The sequence below is a fragment of the Poecilia formosa genome, unplaced genomic scaffold (genome assembly GCF_000485575.1).
Source record: "Poecilia formosa unplaced genomic scaffold, Poecilia_formosa-5.1.2 Scaffold25, whole genome shotgun sequence".
In the NCBI taxonomy this organism is placed as follows: domain Eukaryota; kingdom Metazoa; phylum Chordata; class Actinopteri; order Cyprinodontiformes; family Poeciliidae; genus Poecilia; species Poecilia formosa.
This window is the reverse complement of record NW_006799964.1, coordinates 2,301,730-2,322,037: the sequence shown is the minus strand read 5'-3', so window position 1 is coordinate 2,322,037 and position 20,308 is coordinate 2,301,730. Positions and strand designations below refer to the sequence as shown.

Sequence of the window (20,308 nt, the reverse complement as noted above, 5' to 3'; positions counted from 1 at the left end):
CACTATTGATTCTCTTATAAGATAGAATAAACTGAAGTTCAATACGCACCTTTGGAAAAAACAAAACAAAACAAACAACAAAAAGAAAGAAAAAAAAAACATGTCAAGAGACATTCTTCTGCAAGAGTGGAGGGGAACCTCAAGCAACAGAAATGAAAAGAGTTGTGGACTTCTACATGTTTGGTGTGCTAAAATATTCCATAAGCCAACTCTTCAGCATCAAACACAGTCACTCTATCGTTGCCTGCCTCCCCCTTTCACATCATCTTGCTGCCTTGCTTCATATCTTACTACCTTCTTCCTCTGCCTCTCCCCTCTTTTCTGCACCCTTGTTGACATTCAGCACTGAAGGTAGCTGCAGATGAGTGCAGCTTTGAAGCCAGCCGAGCAGTGGGCACATGCAGGAGAGTTTTATATATGTGTGACTTTCTTGTAAAGCTTCAAATCTCATCACTGAGCAAGAACCGCCACTGCCACAGATTATACCCTCTACCGTCTGATGACTTGCAGGAATCATTATTTATTTATTTATTTATTTTTTCACCATCAATTTCTTCTCTAGCACCTCAATCATGCTCGACCGCTGGTGTCCCGGTGATTATAAACAACTTGGAAGAGACATATTACAGTGCCAGAGCCGGGGTGAAGAGGGAAGAAGTACGAGAATAGAAAAGGGGAGGAGGAGGACGAAAGAGGGCATGCATCCCTCCTCCAGCAGCTCTCCAGCCTTCTGCTTTTCAATCTCTTCATTGTATGTGTGCCACCTCTAATACCACTGGCTATCAGCCAAAGCTGAGGGGGATTTTCCATGTGGTTAGCAATTTTTTCAAGCCATCAAGTGCCGCCATTAAAAGAATCCGGCAGGCCAGTGAAGATGAGGATTTGAGCTGAGAGGCATGAAGTTTCTGATTCAGAGATGTGCAAAATTGTATCTCCTCTTGCAGCATGCTTTCTAATTTCCTATAAGAACTTCAGACCGTGCATATGTTCAAAGTCACGGATCAAACAACTAGGGGTGACTGAATTGGATGGCATAAACAGATTGCTAAGACACAAAAGTAAGTCCTTAGTTCATAAAATGTGGAAAAGTCATTAACAATATCAATATCATTACCCATCCATCATCTTTCACGCATTTCCTAGAAGGGACGAGAGGGGTGCTGGTGCCTATCTCCACAGGTCAATAGGCGAGAGGAGGGGCAAATCATTACTAAAGGACAAATAGCAGCATGTTTTAGAAAACCAAAAACGGATTGTTCTGAAGCTCTTTTCAGACACTGAACGCTCTTAGGTTCTTACTGTTAAAGCTTGGATATACACTTTCATACACAATGGAGCTCACATTTTTTCATTAATTTGGAGGTGTTAAATTTAAAACTACTTTTAAGACTTCACTGATTGGAAATGAGACAGACATTTCCCCAAACATCATGGTACAGCATAAAAGGAACATCGATTGAGAAAACAACATTGTCTGTTGTTATTGAATTTTTATTTGAAAAATGGCATGTCACAAATCATTTATACCAATTCAATAACTAATAGAAATGTTTTATTAGTACTGCAGCAAGCAAGCCCTTCCTATAATTGCTGACCAGCTCTGTACATGTTTCCACTGTAATTTTAGTCATTTACCTTTGTCAATGAGCTCAAGTCTTTAACACTGGAAGAGCTCCTGGTCATCACCCTAATCTTTAGGTACTTCCAAAAATTATCCCTGATAATCCTGTCAAGACTCAAAAATGTTATTACTGCAACAGAGCAATTTTAGTAAAATGAAAACACTACTTTAAACTTAAATTTGCAAAGAGTATGAATAATGTTGGGTTTAACTATGTGATAACATAGTATTCACCTAATTTACTGAGCAAACAGCTGCACAAAGATTAAATGTGAATACAAAATGAATTAACTCTAAATGCAAGTCAATAATTATAGCAAAGACACCTTGGGAAAATATGTTTTATAAAGATGAAAATACATCCGAGGGGATTTTCAAAGATTTTTCAAAAACAACACTGCCCACTGATAAGGAGTACAATCAGTCAGAGCACATAATAGTAATTTTTATTGTTAATTTCTTTCAAGGCTTCTTTTAATATTAAGTATGTTGCAAATTAAAATCTAGAGCAGATAAAGTAGACAAAAGAGTACAAAAAGAGATGGAGAATGGAAATGGCAAAACGAAGAGAATATATGTAAGAAATGTGGTTATACAGCAGTTCAGTGTGGTCATAATGGATACTTGTTTTAGCCATAAGGCCACTACATACTAATGATACAACAAACGAAGAATAATATGTCTAACTTCATATTTGCAGAGTCATCTTGTTCAGAATGTGTTCAAAACCTACAGGGGTTTAACATAATTATGAACTTCAAAATTAGGTCCACTGGGAGAAAAATGTTTGAGAATGTACAAAATCATTCTTATGGGAAACCGATGAGGCATTTTGCATTTACCCATGTTGACTTGTGCAAACAAGCACAGAAAAGCAACTTAAAAAGACAAAAATGTAAATAATTTCATGACTAAGTATTGCTTTAAAAAGTGGTAGTATCAGCGTGTTTGCAAAGAGACGTGGAATAAGCATAAAATAAGAACAGATCTCTGAGTTTGTGTATTTGTTATCTTAAAAGAAAAGTATCACACTTTGAATACAGGCAAAAAAAATAAAATAAAATAAAAAAATCAACAGAATGAATGTGTGTCGTATTTATTAAGCTTTCAATGTAGCTAGAAAGGGAACTTTATAAATTGATTTTTCAAGCAGGCTACTGTTGGTTTTCCTTCATTTTGAAATTGAAATTATGCTTGCAAATATGTTTTTTTTTTAATTGAACCATTTCTGAAAGCTGATTCACACACAGTTACTCATTTTTATCTTCACAAAAATACTTGAAAGAATAACAAAGCTGGATGTTTTTATTTATAAACACATACCCCAGACTTCAGTAAATTCTTCTCACATGGTCAATTCAAGAAAAGAAAAAAAAAGATGTCTAATTCTATCAAGCAGATATGTTTTTTAATATATTAAATCCAAGGGCCCACATTTAGTCTTGAGCTTTTCAAAGTGGTATTAATACTGTTTCCTTGGCTAGTTCTCCCCTTAACAGTGACCAACTTGCGTCATCATCACTTTCAAACATTTATCAACATGGTTCACTTCTCACTCCCTGAAATGCATAAAAAAGCAGCAGCCAGTAAAGTTTGAGGCTGCGGCAGGTGATAAACCAAACTCTATTCCCAATGTATGAATGCTTGTGAGTATATGTGCTTTAGTGTGGCAAGTTCCCACTGTCCTTGCAGAACAGCTAAATGCTAAAACTCCTTCACTAAATGGGCCTCTTGGAGTGTTTTTGTGTGTGCTGATTTATGTACGTATCACATGCAGAAAGTGCTTGACATTGGATTTGTTAAAGAAAGTCTGGCTTTCGTCTTTTTCCCCGTTGCCTCATCAGCGCTTTTCCCCTCCTTTTCATGGTTGTTAGGGACATGAAAATGATGAGATCAGCAGAAATTTCTTTGAGCGTATTTACAGAGCATGTTCTCCTGCTCACCTCCCATAAATGGATCAATACAAACTACGTAGTATGTAAGGGTTACAAGAGCTGAGAGGAAGCCAGGGCTACTTGTGTTTGTCTCAGCCATTAAGTGGCAGTTTTTTTCATGTTCTTGTCCTTCAAGGGGATAAAATATGGAGCAAAATTAGTTGAAATCATGACAATTCCTCAAGAAGATAGGAGATCATTAAAGCTGTAGGTCATTTCAACCTGACATTGAATACATGTAATCCATCATAGATTGGAAACACTGAGTAATTCTTTCAGTCCTGCAACATTGTGTGTGGTACGTACACAATCTACATTGACAGTCCGGGAAAAAAATACCATAAAGTCTCAAAGCAAAGCACAAAATCAACAAAAGCAGTTCAAATAAATCTGCTGAAAAGGCTATGGTGTTTGAAATCAGTAGTACAGCCTTGTTTACTGCTGGAACATAATTAAATCCAGTCAGATCTATCTCTAGCTAAAAGCAAAAGATGGGACAAATATAAAGAATAACTACTAAGGCTTACTTTCCATGAGTGTTAGAAATGAATTCATGCACTTCAGCTGACAGGAGAGTTGCTGGTAACAACTGGCTCCATGTAGCCTATAAGAAGCTTAACTGCTGTGGGATTTCAAACTGGTCATTCCCTAATAACCTCATTTAAAATTTTAAAAATACTTTATTTTAGTGAACATAATCAGTTACAGAAAACTTTAGAAAGCAGTACAGAGCAAAAGGTGGAGGAATGCATCTCAGACTATTTCAGACCCTCCTCTGGTGAAGTGATTCTAAAGAGCATCAAAACAAGGAGGTCACTGCAAAACTGGACTGAGTTCAGACGTTTATCTCTCACTATAGTTTATAGATGGACATTTTGTTTCATATAAAAGACAAAAAATATGTTTTTTACAGAAAAAAAACAAAAACAAAAAACAATGTGACTGATGAACAAATCCAAAGGAATATTTGTAGATGCCTTAACGATATCCATTAGTATTGTTTTGGGGACAAAAACAATACTGACTGCTTCATCCTAGGTTGGTTCTCTACTTATGAAGTCTGCAATGTTTTTATTTTATTTTTTTTTTTTTGGTCGTTATTAATTTGTGATTTTTTTAAAAGTAGAATGTGTACTTTTTTTAATCAAAATGTTTCAACTGACGTATTTAACAGCAACATGATACTTGCAAAAAGAAGTTAACATTTTCATATTTACATTTATTGTTCAGTTCTAGTATGTCTGTATGTCACACTGAGTTGCATATGCATGATTTTTATCTGGTAATTTAGTTGTGGGGGTTTTTTATTTGATAAATGATTTCTTGTTTTAGATTGTTGCAGCGCGTTCAATGTGTATTTATCTTGTATACAGCATGCATCTCATTTAGGTTTTTGAAAAAGCTAATTTATATAAAATTGCTTTAAACCAATCTAAATATTTTACCTAAGTTTAAGGAATCTACTTGATTGAAAAAAGCAACAAGTCTTAAAAACTATAATTTATGACTTAAGTTTACAGCTTACTAAAATACAGTAAGTCTTAATTACCTAAGACTTGGAGGTGACTGTAACAAAAAGTTATTTTATTTAGTTTTAAAATGTGTTCAGCTGAAGGACAATGTGATGTCAAAATACTGTAGTAGCTTAAAATACAACATATGAAGTCACTATAGAGAAAAGGTAATTTTGGCTGCTTTGCCTTAATTGCTATGAGCAAAGCAAAACTGACCTTGACAAGTTCGCAGTCCCATCTCCCGCATCATGTCAAACTATAGCTACATGGACACACATGCAAATTACTCTGTGGTCTCATTACAGGTGACTGGATTCAAAATGTGTGCCGTTCTATCACACGAAAAAGACCAGGGCTACCTCCCTCAGTGCAACTTCTGACAGATGGCTCTCTCAGCAATTTTCCCTCGACTGGTACAAAGTGTGCAAGTGTGTTTCCCCTTGTGCATACACTCAAGTCCATGGGTACGTGTGCACCTTCTAAGACCTTTCATTTGATAGTGATTGTGTTTGATTCGCTCATATTCAATTTTAACAATGTCATCCTCAATATTTCACACCTCATGACCCACATTCTGTACCCCTCTCCACCCCCGCCTCTTCTTGCTGTCCTGCCTCCCCAACTTCTTGCTTTATTCATCCTGTCGGTTTTGTCGAGGACAGCGTGTACACACTCACTTTGGAAGTTTTCAGAGACTTGCAGCTTGCTCTGCAATTAAATGAAAACATTCCATTATGCTGTACATCCCTAAATGTCTGGCAGTTTTGCATGTTTATCCTCATTTCTGCATGAGTATATGTGCCTGGAATATACATTTAAGCATAAATTAAGGCTTTTCCAAAAAGGGTTTTGGCGCCACCTAGCAGGTTTTGATTAGCATATTGGCTATTGCCTATCGTCTAATGTGTTTTCTATTAAGTCAGCACACATTAAATACATCCGAGGCCACAACAAAGGGAGTTTTCTCCTGAAAGAATGTATATAGACTGTATTGTGCATTTTGTATTTGCAAACATCTAATTTGGACTATATTTTGCAAATATCAAAGTACCTTTTCTGTGAGATACTGTAAACAAAGGGAACACATCTTCTGAACATTGATGTGAGTTTGAGCACTCTCTGTGATTTTTTTTGTCATTTTTTAATTCTTTTTATAAAGTATATTAAGAGAATATTGTAGTTTGATTTAAAATACAGTCTTCCAAATACCTGCATCCCCTAGAATAACTGTCAGCATTTGACAAGGTGGTACTTTCGCTATAGAAACATGGATATTATATTTATCTTTGCTTTGCAGCAACATAAAGTGTCAACTTTTCTATCCAAGTGACTGGGCTGGCACATTAGTGAGTCATTGTTATTCATCTGTGATTTTCACACTGGTTTTAAAAAACATCTTATTTTGCTCTCCTATCTTCAAAACAACATTCAAAGATTGCCACCCACTTTCTTGACACTACATCCCCATGAGCTGTCTTGGTGTAAATAACTGTTGGGTTTTCAAATGATTAAAGACATACAATTTCAATTGTTGCAGCATAAAATGTTTTTTTTTTTATATAAGATTTATGGTGAACTATGCATGAAGTCATTAATGTTTTCAAAGGCTAAAAGCCTTGAGTCTTTCTTTACAAGCTTCAATGCCTAAGTGCATCTTCTCACGTCTGATTAATCATTGAAATGTTCTCACCTGTTCAACACCAAACAATAATGTGCAAAAACCAGAATCAACAAGTCAGCGGGTGCTTTTTTCTGTTATTTACCGTTGTTGATATTACTTAAACTACAGTAGAAGTAAAGCAACTAAATCTATATGGAAATATAAATACTTTAATTATATATATATATATATATATATATTTTTTTTTTTTTTTTTTTTTTTTTGCTTCTTTAGAAATACTATCATTTCTAAGGAGATATAAATAGTTCCTTAGTAATTTAGTTGATTTAATGGACACAAGAATTAAACATGTGGTGACATAGATTGACACCTCATGATAATATCTGATTTCTGGTAAATGTGTTGTCACATTGCTAACTAAGATTATGTCAAGACGAGAAGAAATGTGTAGTCAGTAAAGATGCCAAAAAGTCTCAATGCAAAGCTCGTCGGGTTAACGGGTAACAAAAATGAGCTGATGAGCTTAAACTGAGACTGCTAAAATATAATGTGTTTTCAGTATTTAAAATGATTAGCATCATCCCATCCCTCTTTTCTGTAGGTACTTACTTGCTTTATGTAAGTACTTTTGTGGTACTTACACAAAAAGTACCATGTGTAAAGGTTCCTAAATTGACGCTCACAACATTTTTGTTATAAGGCTTGGCTTAAAATACAACAAAAAAGTCTCTTTTTTGTTGCAATTACTGCAACAAAAAAAGAGACTTCATATTCCTTATGTTCCATTTCCTTTTGTATTAAAATAAGGGCTTTTGGAGATTTTCAGTGAGATTATGGTAAGAAGCGGCCTAGAAGACACACATGAACTTTGCATTTATCTCCATTTACTAATGTTTACCAAGTGAAAAGAGAACTTGTTGCAGCACTGTTTCTTAAATAATAGACCTACATTTCCCCTCTTTTTACTTGTTGACAAGCATTCTCTAAACTGCATTGTTCCTTAATAGGGAAGTGTTATTATAAAAGGTCTATTTCATTATGTTGAAGTTGTTTTTTAATAATACATTGTGACCTTTATCCGTTTTAGGCAGTTGTCTATGCATCAAATTTACTTTAGCAACTGTACATTAATTAAAATTCGGTGGGGAAAAAATGACTGTGAGCACAGCATCTATCATGAAGCAATTAATTCTTTTGTTTATTCCAGTTGCATCCTGCTCAAAGTATGACCTTTACGCCACATACTGTGGGAAATAAATAGGATTCTCTTAGTCTGTTTATCTGAGGCAGTTAACAACAGAGTGCCCCAAAATAAATATGCTTGTATTACAATTACTCCATCCTCCTAGAAGAAACTGCTTCTCTGTCTCCTTGAAAACAAAAAAAAAAAAAAGGAATCTGGGTAGAACAAAACAAGCTGCTAGCATTGTGCTTTGAAGCTGGCTTTGACAGATGCATATTTAGTGGGTGGTACCCATGTTCAGTAAACATCAAGATGATCTATAGAGTGAAGCCCTGACGAAGATAACTATTATATCTGTTTTCTTTAAAGATTTGTTCACTCAACAGATGTTTTCATTGTTTTATGCAGCCTCATCATTAACATATTACCACAGAGACCTGGAACACAAGAGACAGCATGTATATCTCATTTGCATATGGAAAAAAAAAATCTAAAATATCAAAGCGACTAAATAGGTGACATTCTTCCCCACAATGGAAATACAGTTGATGTAAAGCAAGTCAAATTAAGTCAAAGACACCTCATTTTTGCTGAATATAAACTCACAGAACACTTTATTAGATCTACTTGTTTAACTGTTTCACATTTCAAGCTTAATGTTTTTAGGCACCCAGTAAGCAGCAGCTGCACGGACAAAACTGCTTTGTTGACGTCGCCGCCCAAGATGACGGAGAGACTACTTCAAAAGCCACTCATTACAACCAAGGTACTTGGGCTCTCTTAACACACAAACACATTACTGACGACGTACTAGAGAAGCAGATGACCACACTGGGTGCCACTCTTGTCATCTGAGAATAATAAACTGAGGCTACAATTCACACACTATAGTTGAGCAATGGCAGGTTGGAAAAAATAAAAAATAAAATACTGACTGAATTTGGGGGGCTATGCATGCATACAGCCATGAATAAGCACACATCGGTGTTCCTCTCCACAGTGTTCACTGTATCACAAGTTAACCCGATGTCAATCCGATAGAACATCTTTGAGACGTGGTGGATTCACTTAATAAATGTGATGTTGACAAAAGCTTCAATTACACAATGCTATGATGTCACTAAGGACACGATTCTTGGCGTAATCCTTATAACGCCTCGCTAAATATATGCCAAGATTACATAAATTAAGGTAGGTCTTTAGGCAAGTCTTTCCATGTTGGTTGTAACAAGGTCACTTCATGTTCTACGGCTTTCTCAGTACAGGCTAAACAGACTCTCAAATCACTAGGTGGCTCTCGCTGTACCAGTGTTTCTCACCATTCTTGATGCAAGCTTAAAAGATTTCTGAATTACTAAATAGCTCCTGCCGCACCATAATCTGTGCCGTATCTTCTATCTTGTTGACATTATTGCAAAGTTCACTCCACAAAACAGAGCAAAGCTGAGGTTCACAAGTAATTACAACCCTGTTTTTCGTTTTCCTCTAAGACATCTTAAATTGATGTTCACAGAACTCCAAGCAAGATTACACACACTGCAAAAGGGATGCTTGTGATGATCATGTTTATATATCCTGCCACCTTCCGGGTCCAAGCTCTTATCTTTTTCTTGTTGGTAGTAAGTTACTGCAGCTCCTGGGGCTTGTCTAAAAGCTGTTCAAACTTGCAGACGAACCTCACATTGTGTGACAAAAATCTCAAGCATGAAAGAAAACAGCAGGGGTGGTCCCACTGGAGGTGAGGAAGTATCTGTAACAGACCGACACTAACAAGAATATGTAACAGGCAAAAACATGGGATCTTTGCAAATAAGCTGATAATATCAGTTTGAACATGTGCTAGTCTTACACCTTCTAACAAACAAATGAGATGCTTTAGGATCAAAGGAATACTCTAATTCCCTAATTCGGTTGAGTGTTTAGACTTACTTAGTTGACATAAATACAGTATTAGATGGCTAGTTGATAATGCTGTGGTCTTCACCACTTCATTTGGGACCAAAACAAAAAGATTGAACTTCACCATTGCTGGATGATCCGATTTTGAGATTTTATTATGGTGGAAGGAGCATTTACACAGGATAGCGAGTTGGTTTGCTGAATTTGATCTAAGGCTTTTTTTCACAAGGTACCAATAAAATTAACTGTCACTAAGTCAAAATGTGAACAGTGTTTTCAGTGATTTACAAAGAATACACACCACTCTTAAAATGTCAAATTGTCAAAAAAAAAAAAAAAGACTTTAATCAATCACTTCAAAATTTCTTCCAAGTACAATGCGACAGTCTGTAGAAACCAATTTGTAAAATAACACACTCCTTTGAACTGATACTTTGCTGAAGCACCTCTTGTTTTAGGTTTAATGATCTTTACCATCCACTTCAAGACCTTAAAGCTGATTGTGAAGTAGTTGAGATTAGAGTCAGTGCCTTTAGGTCTAAGGCCTTGGTAGTTCAGGGGTTTCTATCTACGTCAAGAGGACTTCCAGTATATTGCATTCTTCACAAGTCATGCAAGGATGGAGCAGGAGAGGTATAGAGCAAGTATGACCTTGTCTGTGGTACACAAAGCCCAAGCTCTAAACTTAGTAATCCAAAGTGTTGTGCAACAATATGTCTGGTTTGACTATGAATAACATAATATTAATCAGTGCCGACGCCAAATAGTAATACTGTTGGTAATTTAAACAAATTTAACAGGTTGTACCTGAATACCAGGAATTACTAACCAAACAGAACTAAATGCTATGCTGTTATTGTTTCATGATTACCTGCCTGGTAAGGTGTGATGCTATAGAGTAACAGATACCGTAAATCAGCAAGCCCTACACACAAATACCTTCTCTGCAAAATACAGTCATTTATTATCAAAGTACTTCAACTTCCAGTTTAAATGATAGACAAAAAAAACATAAAAAGAAAACTACAAGGAAATAATTGTAAACAGGAACAAAAAAGATTAAAACTGAAACCAATACGACTATTCAGTGATATTGCAGTTAGCTGTGCATAAGTGGTTCTTTTCAGAACCACTTTTTCTTTGGAGGTGTTGGTAATGCAATCAAATTAGCTCTGAAAGCTGATGAAGAACAGCTGCTAGGTATTAAAATAACCAGTTCACAATGACAGACAGGAAACTGAACACTATTTCAATAAAACTGTGTTTCAAAAACCATTTACTAAATTACAAATCAATGACATTTTGGACAATTGATTCTTTATGTAGGTTGAAGTAGCTATCACCGTGACTGATGAAATGGAGTGATGGACAACTAAGGTGGAAGCTTGCCATTTACAGCACAAACCAAGAGAGAGTGAATTAAACACAGAAGTGATGGCTTCCATCTTAAAATTATCAGAGCTTTTGGCTTTAACAATAAAAGTTTGGAAAATGGGAGCAGTCATGAAAAAAAAAAAACAGGGTATTCAGAGTTTCACCAGTCTCTGGTTGTTGTTTTCTAAATGTAGTTAAGTTCTTATTTTGTCCCATGGCTGAGTTCAACAAAAGGTTCCAATGTCACCTATTGATATTTGATATATATTACAACTGCAATCACACGATCATGGATATTCAAAATTGATTTTCCAATGTGGAATGCATGAAGAAGAAGTGCCTGGGCATCTTGAGGTGGCTGGGTGCCTGGGTTCAGGGTAGAGTAACTTCTCCTCTAAATGAAAAGGGAGTTTGTTAGGGTTAGGGCCGCTGTTCAGGATGGATTCTGTGTTTTCAAGAGTGTTTTCAAGAGTTTTCTGGGTATGTCACACTTGAAGAAGGCATTTCTAGAAAAGTTGTGGAGCTCATGTAAATCTCTTCTGGCCTAGGAGCAGCTTGGGAATGTAGTAGATGTGGATGGATATATTAGTGTGGTTGAATCAGAGGCAGTAGATTGCTTTGCTGGTGTAGAAGGCTTGCTTTAATATAAAAGTTTTAACACTTTCTTGAATAGTGCTTCATTACATTTTAAAGTGTGTTTTAAATGCAATCAAAAACTTGAACTTTCAAATTTAAAAAAAAAAAAAAAATCCAGCGCAGCAGCTTCATGCATAAAGAGTAGCGATAGCTCCAATAATGAAATATTTATTTCCGGTTAGTCTATGTGCAAGTTTGACACCACGATATTTTAATGTATGAAGCTCAGCTTAAAACACTGATACAATATGAGGTTGCATTGTCACTGCCAGCAGGCTTACTTAGCACAGAAAAAAGGTGGTTTTACCTGGTTTCACAGTTTGTAACTGGAACGTGGGTAAGAGCTCTGTCTCGCAAGCCAAATGAAGCACAGTATTCCTTCTGTTGGATATACATGCATTTAGTTATCTAGAACAATTTATTTTTAATGGATCTCACACTAGCTCAGTTGTGAATTACAAAATATTGCATCCACGCCTTTTTCAAAATTTTTACATGAAAAAACTTCTAAAGGCCTAAAGATTGCATGCTGTAGTTTACGTGGGAAGAATTTCATCAGTATTAAATATTTTATAATGGGACTTCCAGCTAAGAAATGAGATGATGCAGAAAGTTTTAGTTCCTAGAGTGTAGACGACTTATAACAGGATCCATGTAAAGTTTTTGTACTCCTGCGTTTGATGAAGGCCAGGAGGAGCCCCTTTCAAAGTTCCTTACAGGATGTAGCTGTGACAACAGGACCACAGTGAGGGAGCAAAAGAATGAAGGAGGGAGAAGAGGCAGCTGTGAGACAAGCAGAAAGGGAACAAAAGAGCATAGACTGGAAGAGAGGGCATGAGAGAGACATGCGTTTAATGCCACTGGTGAGAGATGGTCTCTTTCACAGCAGCACATTCCTGTGGTCAAGGAGGGGCTAAAGATGAATAGAGGTAGGAAAGATTAAAAAAAAAAATGGATGGCTAAAGTCAGAAGGTATGGATGTCCTAAAGTTAGGTCCACTTTAGGATCTCAAAACAGTCATTAGAGAAAAATATGTGAATCCAAGGAACCATGAAAGAGGAAAAGATGAGTCCAGGAAAATGATGATAGTATTGGCTTCCCAGCAGTGCATCACAGCAGAGACATGGATAATGATGGAGGGAAGGACACATCCAGGAAGCTAGACTGGGAACAGGGAGTGGGGAATGAGCATAGCAGTCACACTGAGAAAACCCAGCAGGAGGCGGAGAGATTTGGAGAATGTGGAAGACTGAATTTTGGGGGGGGCTATACATGCATATAGGCATGTATACACACACACAAGTGTTCCTCTCCACAGAGTTTTAGCTCTGGAAAAGTATCTCTCTCCTACAAAGCTTTCTTCTCACTCGTACCAACAGATAGATGCACAGTGGGGGACAGCAGGAAATAAAGGAGATGTGGAAAGGAATAGACAGAAAAACAGGTTTTGAGCACCAGATGGAAAGATGAAAGCTACGTTTATGGCCTATGGCCTTGACTCCATGTGTTCGTTTGTGTGTCCGGGCAATTTCTTTCACAGGATGAGAAGAAGCAATGCATCCAGCATGAGCATGAATGTGAGTCTATGGATCTATTCCCCGCAAAGTTCTAATTGAAAGAAAGCAACACTCATACTGGGACTTCGTCTGCATGTATGTAAATAAAAACGCATACATCCAGGCACCATGTTCATTCCCCCACAAAAAAAACAGTCTGTTTCTCCACACTGACGTTTTCCTCCCCCACTGGGTTGGACTTTAATTAAGGGGGGACAGCTGAAAGTGGGAGATTTGTAAAAAGATAGTTATTGAAGACGGCTAAAAACTTGCAATTGCAGTTGGCGAAATGCTGAGGAGATATGAGAGACTAAAAGAGAAACGTGTAGTGACGCAGTTAGGAGAGGGAGAACAGATGGTAGATGAAATATCTATTTCACATTACATACATTTGTGTAAGACAGTATTCCTCTCCTGATTTTGTTTGCTGTCAGTTAAAGACGTGCTCTGCAGGATGCACACAAATAAGAAATAGTACTATATTTTAATATTTATTTCGGTTAATTGTAAAAATAATGGCTTATAGCAAATAAAAACCCCTAAATCAGTTTATTGAACATTTTATGTTGTATTACATTAGACAAAAAATTACTTTAATGCAGAAGGTACAGCTTACTGAAAATGATGTCCATGTACTGTACAGCATTTCCACTCAATACTTGGTTGAGCCACCTTTGGCATGGTATGCTGCATCAATGGAGCGCGGCAAGGGGGTGATCAGTTTGTAAGTCTGTTGAGGTGTTAAGGAAGTGGAGGCTGCTTTAATAACAAGCTCACCTGCATTGTCGGTCTTGCTGTCACCTCCCTATAGATAACATTTTATTGATTCTCCGTGCAGTTTTGTCAGCTGAATGTGCCGGCCAACCGAGCATAGTGATGCTACGGTCATGAAAGCAGGGCTTGGTACTTTCAGCAGTCTGATCAGGAGCCATGTTCTGCTTGAAAATGAACTCAGCATCTCTGTAATGCATGTCAGCAGAGGGAAGCATGTGCTCTAATTTTTTTATTTTTTTTGACAAATACCTGTAGTGACTTTGGACACAATCTATTGTGTATGCCCAAAATACATTGGGCACACACCAGTAAATGATATATCTCCCCAAATCTCCATCTCTCCTTCCAGTAGGGAACTCGATTTTTAAATGAAATCCTCTGCTTTGCGCAGGCAAGGTGCTTCTGACATTGTCTGGGATTCAAGAGGTAAACATGGGATGTTGAATGTGGCATCCTGTGATGTCTGTGTCGTCCAGAGTCCTTGTGAATTTTGCTCAACTGTTAGAATAAGCTTTGATTTACAATCTGCTGACAGCAGCAAATATCCTTGTGGGTTCTGCATTTTATTCTACCATATTTTTACTTTCCACTCAACCTTCGCTAATGCTACTTTAGCAATGTGACAGATCGGTGCGCTGGACAACTTTCAGGATCCGAATCCAAATCTGTGGAGGATATTACATGGTTATATGTTAACATTTCTGTGTTATAAATAATTATTTATGTCCCTGAAACTGAATCTTAAGTTTCAGCTGTAAGCCATAATCATCGCAATTAACAGAAATAATTGCCTGAAATGTATCATTCCATATGTAATTATGTTCTTACATATTATAGAGATGCACCTGTTATTTTTCCCTGATATTTTCTTGATGTTGCAGGTTTTTGAGAGTGGAAGAGGTGCAGTGCATAAGTTCCTACTTTTTTATTTTGTTCTGTAATATACTCACCCGTCTAGTTCCCCAGATTGCATTACTCTTGCTTTTAATTAGCTCACCTGCATCCCCTCTAATCACCGTTCCAAGCAGAATTAGTAATGCCATTAATGAATTCATGTCTTCTTTTTTTTCCCAGATCATAGTCAATTGCCTTGCATCAGACTTTGTTCACTCTCCAATATTAATATAACTTAAAAGCTGTGTAGAGCACAACAGTCTTCAGCAATACATCTTTAAAAATGCATCAATTTGTTCAGTTATGTTGTTTTTTTTATTATTATTTTAGAAAATAGTCCCTTCTGCATGATTTTCAATTACTAAGAAGTGTGAGTGGAGTAGGACTTCCTGATCAACACTTAAACATTGCTCTTCTTGTCCAAACTTTAGTGTGAGCCGCTGAGACCTCCTTTATGACCCAGCACTCAAAACTGCTGCTGGCTGGATTATTCTTCCATCTTCCTGAAGCCTCACAAGTCCCCTGCTTCCTGCTCCCCTGCTTGTTTGACTGCCTGTGGTGGCTCATTTTAGATCGAAAGCCTGGTGCACAAGACTACAAATGAGTGCACATCCCTATCCCTGCAGGCCACACGCTGTCTGGGCCCCCTGCATATGGGCTGGTCGATGGCATACACTCTGCTAATGTTGCCTGCTTGGCTGTCCTAATATTGTCACTTGGTAATCATTCATTCCAGCCCTGACTCTTTTACCTTCTGGCCCTGAAAAATATTGGAATTCCCTCCCTTTGGCTTAGCAAAAGTCAAAGAGCAGCCCAATTTAGAATAAAATATTCTCCTTGGGAACATTTCATATCCTCTATCACACATCTTCATGTGTCCACTGATGACTCTCTAACTTAAAGTTGGGTCGATTTGTCGATCTGTGAATGTCTCACTAAACAACTGAATAATTATCCTATTTAATTTACTGTTTAGCTCACCTGATTGCTGCACTGTTTCATTACTATTCACCTTGCATTTGTTTCTCTTCAAAATGCCTGTGTTGAATTTATTTACCAAAGGGAAATCAACCAAAAAAATAAAATCAGGTTTTGAAGATCACACAAGTTATCTAGGAGGACTGATAGATTATCTCTCCCATCTGCATTATGTCGGTTGGTATTCAGAAAAGCATCTGAGCAGCAGAATTGTATTTTCTTATAGCTTAATAATATTGTGTACCCTCAGACCTCAGAGTTCACCATCTGAGTGCAGTTTATTGCTCTTGAAAGTTTCAGAGAAGTTTTTTTTTTTTTTTAATGATGGTTGATATGGTGTCTGACCTTGCTCTGCCTGAGAGCGTTGTATATCCAACTTTTACAACCTTTATGTGATAGTTGGCACTGTATGAATTTATGGTCTCGCTCCTGTTCTGACTCTTTTTCAAAGATGAGAGGTACCACAGCCAATACTAATGATGAGCCACATTTATAAGCCTGTTGTCAATGCAGGTGAGGTTTTTCTAAGTGCCTACCACTGATTATATTACGGCGTTACATTATAGGTGTTTGTCACTGTTTGTTTTTTTTGTTTGTTTTTTTTGTCATGGGCTATTTTCTTCCTGTATATTTTGTTTTGCTAATAAATCCTAAGATCTACTGGTCTATGGTGCCTGATAATATTATTCATATCCTTGAAATTTTTCCACATGTCACATAACCACAAGCTTTAATTTGTTTTATCCAGTTTTATTTTGGTGAGCTAGACCAACACAAAGTCAGTCAAAGGATCTTTGCAGTTCTCATAGATTTACAGTGGGCCTCTTGAATGTCAGTGTAGGGGGGATAGAGATAGATAGCCATATATTTTCAATAATAAATCAACGTTTTTTGAGATGTTCAAAGCTTGAGATTATTGATGTTATTTGCAGACCTTCATTTAATGTTCAGAGCTTTATTACAGACCTATTTGATGTGACACGTGGTCTTCATAATGCTGTTTGTTCCCTAAGGTTCCCTAAGTTTCCCAGACCTTCGGTGTTTTAAATGGAGATTAAATTACACAGCTGGACTCTCTCTAACAGTGTGCGACTTCTAGGAGCAACTATTGGCATTGGGTTTCATTTAAGATATGAGAGGAAATGTGCCAAGTACATAGTGTATGCAGAATATTTTTTTACTTTTGCAAAGCACTGCAGGCTACCAATGTAGCAGTCCCATTATTAGAACAGCCATAAGATTTTGAAATACGCAGCCTCTTCCTCTCCCTCGGTTTTCTTCCTCTATCTTCAGTTTCCCTCACTCTCATTGAGACCAATTAGACATACTTTATGGCATGCAGATTTTTTTTTTTTTTTTTTCTCACAACATCCTCTGCACGCACATGCCAGACCGAGAGGCCTGTGGGACACGTTGTAAACAAACAGTCACTTGGCTGGCGCCCTGGTGATTCAGATGAACATGAAGGAAGAATAGAATTTGTGAAAGGAAGAACATGAAGAGAAAAGGCAGCAAGAGGAATGAGTGGAGCCTGGAAGAGAAGGAGTAGGGACAAGGAGATGCATAAAAAGGATGTAATGGAGGAAATTCTAACTATAACGGAGAGAAACGGATGGGAGGAAAAGAAATGTGCAAGGAGGAAGTGAAAAGAAAGCTGTGAAAAGAGAAGGCTGGACAAAGATAGGGGTAATCCCTCTGGACCTCCCTCTTTTGCCTCTCAGCCCTTCTCCCTCTGACAATGAAAGTGACAGTGCCAAAAGCAAAATTCTGGTGTCATGTTTGACTATTCGCTTTTATTACTTATCTCCAGCTCCCTACTGCTGTGGATGTCTTTGCATCTGAATCAATTTTCCCTCAAGCTAATATTTTAGGGTTAAGCACAAAAATCTGAGACATTCGAGAGAGAACTACAGATGTGTATGCAGATATGGGTGTGTATATATAGTGTGTGCTTGTGTGCGTGTGTGTGTGTATATGTGCAGAGAGAGGGATTGGGGTGGAGGTTAAGAGCAACAGCTGTGTCTGAAGGGCCCTCATTTGTACTTTAACTGGATTTGTGACATCTCACTCTAATTTATCTTTGAAACATTTATAGGTTTTAAACCGGACAATGAAAAGGTGCATCACTTCCAACAGCCAAAGTAAACATCTTGGTTTACACTGTCCAATGTGGTCAAAATTGTCCCAGAATGAAAGTAGAGACGGTCAATTCATCTAGCAGTAGAGCAGGAGATCAAGGATGTGAAAATGGAAAGGGTTTGTACAAGATTCTGGACATAAGCATATAAACCTAAGGAAAAATTTCCCACATTCTACTCAATTATTAATTTGTCAATTATTAACATGATCGTTTAAATTGTAATAAATATATAAAATAATCCCTATTTGTTAAAGTATTTATTTAAGCATATAAAAAAAGCACTGTTAAAACGTCCAAGCCAAGTGACCACAGTTGAAAACCCACCAAGACACCTAGACTGAAAAGCCCTGATCAGAGACACTTGATCCTTGGTAACTCTGGAGGAGCGGACGAGAGCCACAGCTCAGTGCAAATTGGTAGATGATTTTGACAGTAGTCTGACAATTTATAGATCTTGGCTTCCCGGCAGACCTGTCACAAAAAAAGTCTATTTTGAAAGAAAGCTACAGATAGTCCTGGTTAAAGTAAGGCATGTAGTAGAGACACAGCAAAAACTGCTTTTGCTCTTACACTTATTGTGATACTCTGCTTAGACAAGACCATCACTGAACTATGTGAAAAGTATTGGCAAAAAAACCCATCACTGAACACCATATCAACCCTGGTGTGGGATTACTTTCATCAATAGGGACAGGGAAACTGGTCAGAGTTGAAGTGAAGATGGATTGAGCCAATCCTGGAACAAAACTTCTAACATGTTGCTAACAACTTAAACGCCCCCTGGGAGACCTGTTCCCACTTTGTTGTGGTCAGTCACAGTTGCAACGTGTCAAAATGTGAAAATGCGATGTGAATGTGGTTACTTTATTGACTTTTTTTGTACAAAATGGATTAAAACTGTTGCAAGATAATGATGAAATAGTGCAAAAATAACAAGGCAGTTTCACTTATTAACCCGTAGGAGTCGATTAGGAGCATGTTTCAGTTTCAAAACATTATTACTGAAACTGAAACATGCTAATAATATGCTAGCTCTAGCCTAAAAAAAGCTACAAAGAATGTAATAATAGACTTAGGATAGAATAAACTCACATCTTGGAATTTCTGCTAAAATACAATCTTGCTGTCTGTGTGACAACAATACATAAACTCACTCTTGAAGAATTAGATCCCCTTTCTTCCACTCTGTTTTCAGACTAATGATACCACGACTAAAATGTTAATTACAGCTAAAAAGAGAGATGATTGTGGAGATGAAGTAGCAATTAGCATGTATCATAGTCACCATCATTACCGCCATTAGCTGCCGTAGAAATATGGAAAATTATTTACCAAATAGTGAAATGCTCATCATTTGCTTATTCAGAGCACGAAATGTTTCAGTGGCAGTGCCAGAAACAAAAAAGCGTTCCTCCCTAAATTTGCATAATTGATGTCACTTAAAAAATTAACTATTGCCAGGCTTTGAGCAGGATATAAAAAAAAGCAAATACTGAGCTCACTGGAAAGTAGGACTTATTCAGTCAGAAAGACAGGAATAAGCATGTGAACTTACTGAGAGCCTATCATCAGCACAGAGATACTGACACTTTATTAAACACAAGTATCAACCATAACACATTTACATGTTCTTTCCACTTGAATGCTCTGAAATGTTCCCTCTTTTTTTCTTCCCCTCCGTTACTTTGCTGATGACATTTAAAACCTTCCTAAATTGCCTGTTCCATACCTGAGCAGAGCCTGAGAGATTCTGCTCATATTCCCAAGATGAGGCTATTACCGTCCTCTCAATCCATGGCTGAACAAAATGCCCCCTCCATTTTGTCCTAATCTGACTAATGTACTAAAACGTAAAGGTCAATTCACATCCACACCACCCTGAGGAGGTATTTTTCAGTCTTGCTATATCTATATATACACACACACACACACGCACGCACGCACGCGCGCGCACGCACGCACGCACGCACGCACACACACACACACACACACACGCACACACACACACACACACGCAAACACACACACACAATCACATTCAATAAATTAGAATATGTGTTTGATGAGGCTAATTTGTCAGATTAAAAGTATATTTTGAAAATTGACAACCTTGAATCAGGTATTTAACATACCTTTCATCAAAGCTGAATGTTACATTTTATATTATATATATATATATATATA

The 20,308-nt window shown here is 37.3% G+C and overlaps 1 protein-coding gene across 5 annotated transcripts in view; it reads right to left on the bottom strand.

The window, feature by feature from the left end:
* Positions 1 to 20,308, bottom strand: part of grid2 (glutamate receptor, ionotropic, delta 2) — a 437,740-nt gene that overhangs the window by 88,144 nt on the left and 329,288 nt on the right. The gene's annotated exons all lie outside the window — the stretch shown is intronic.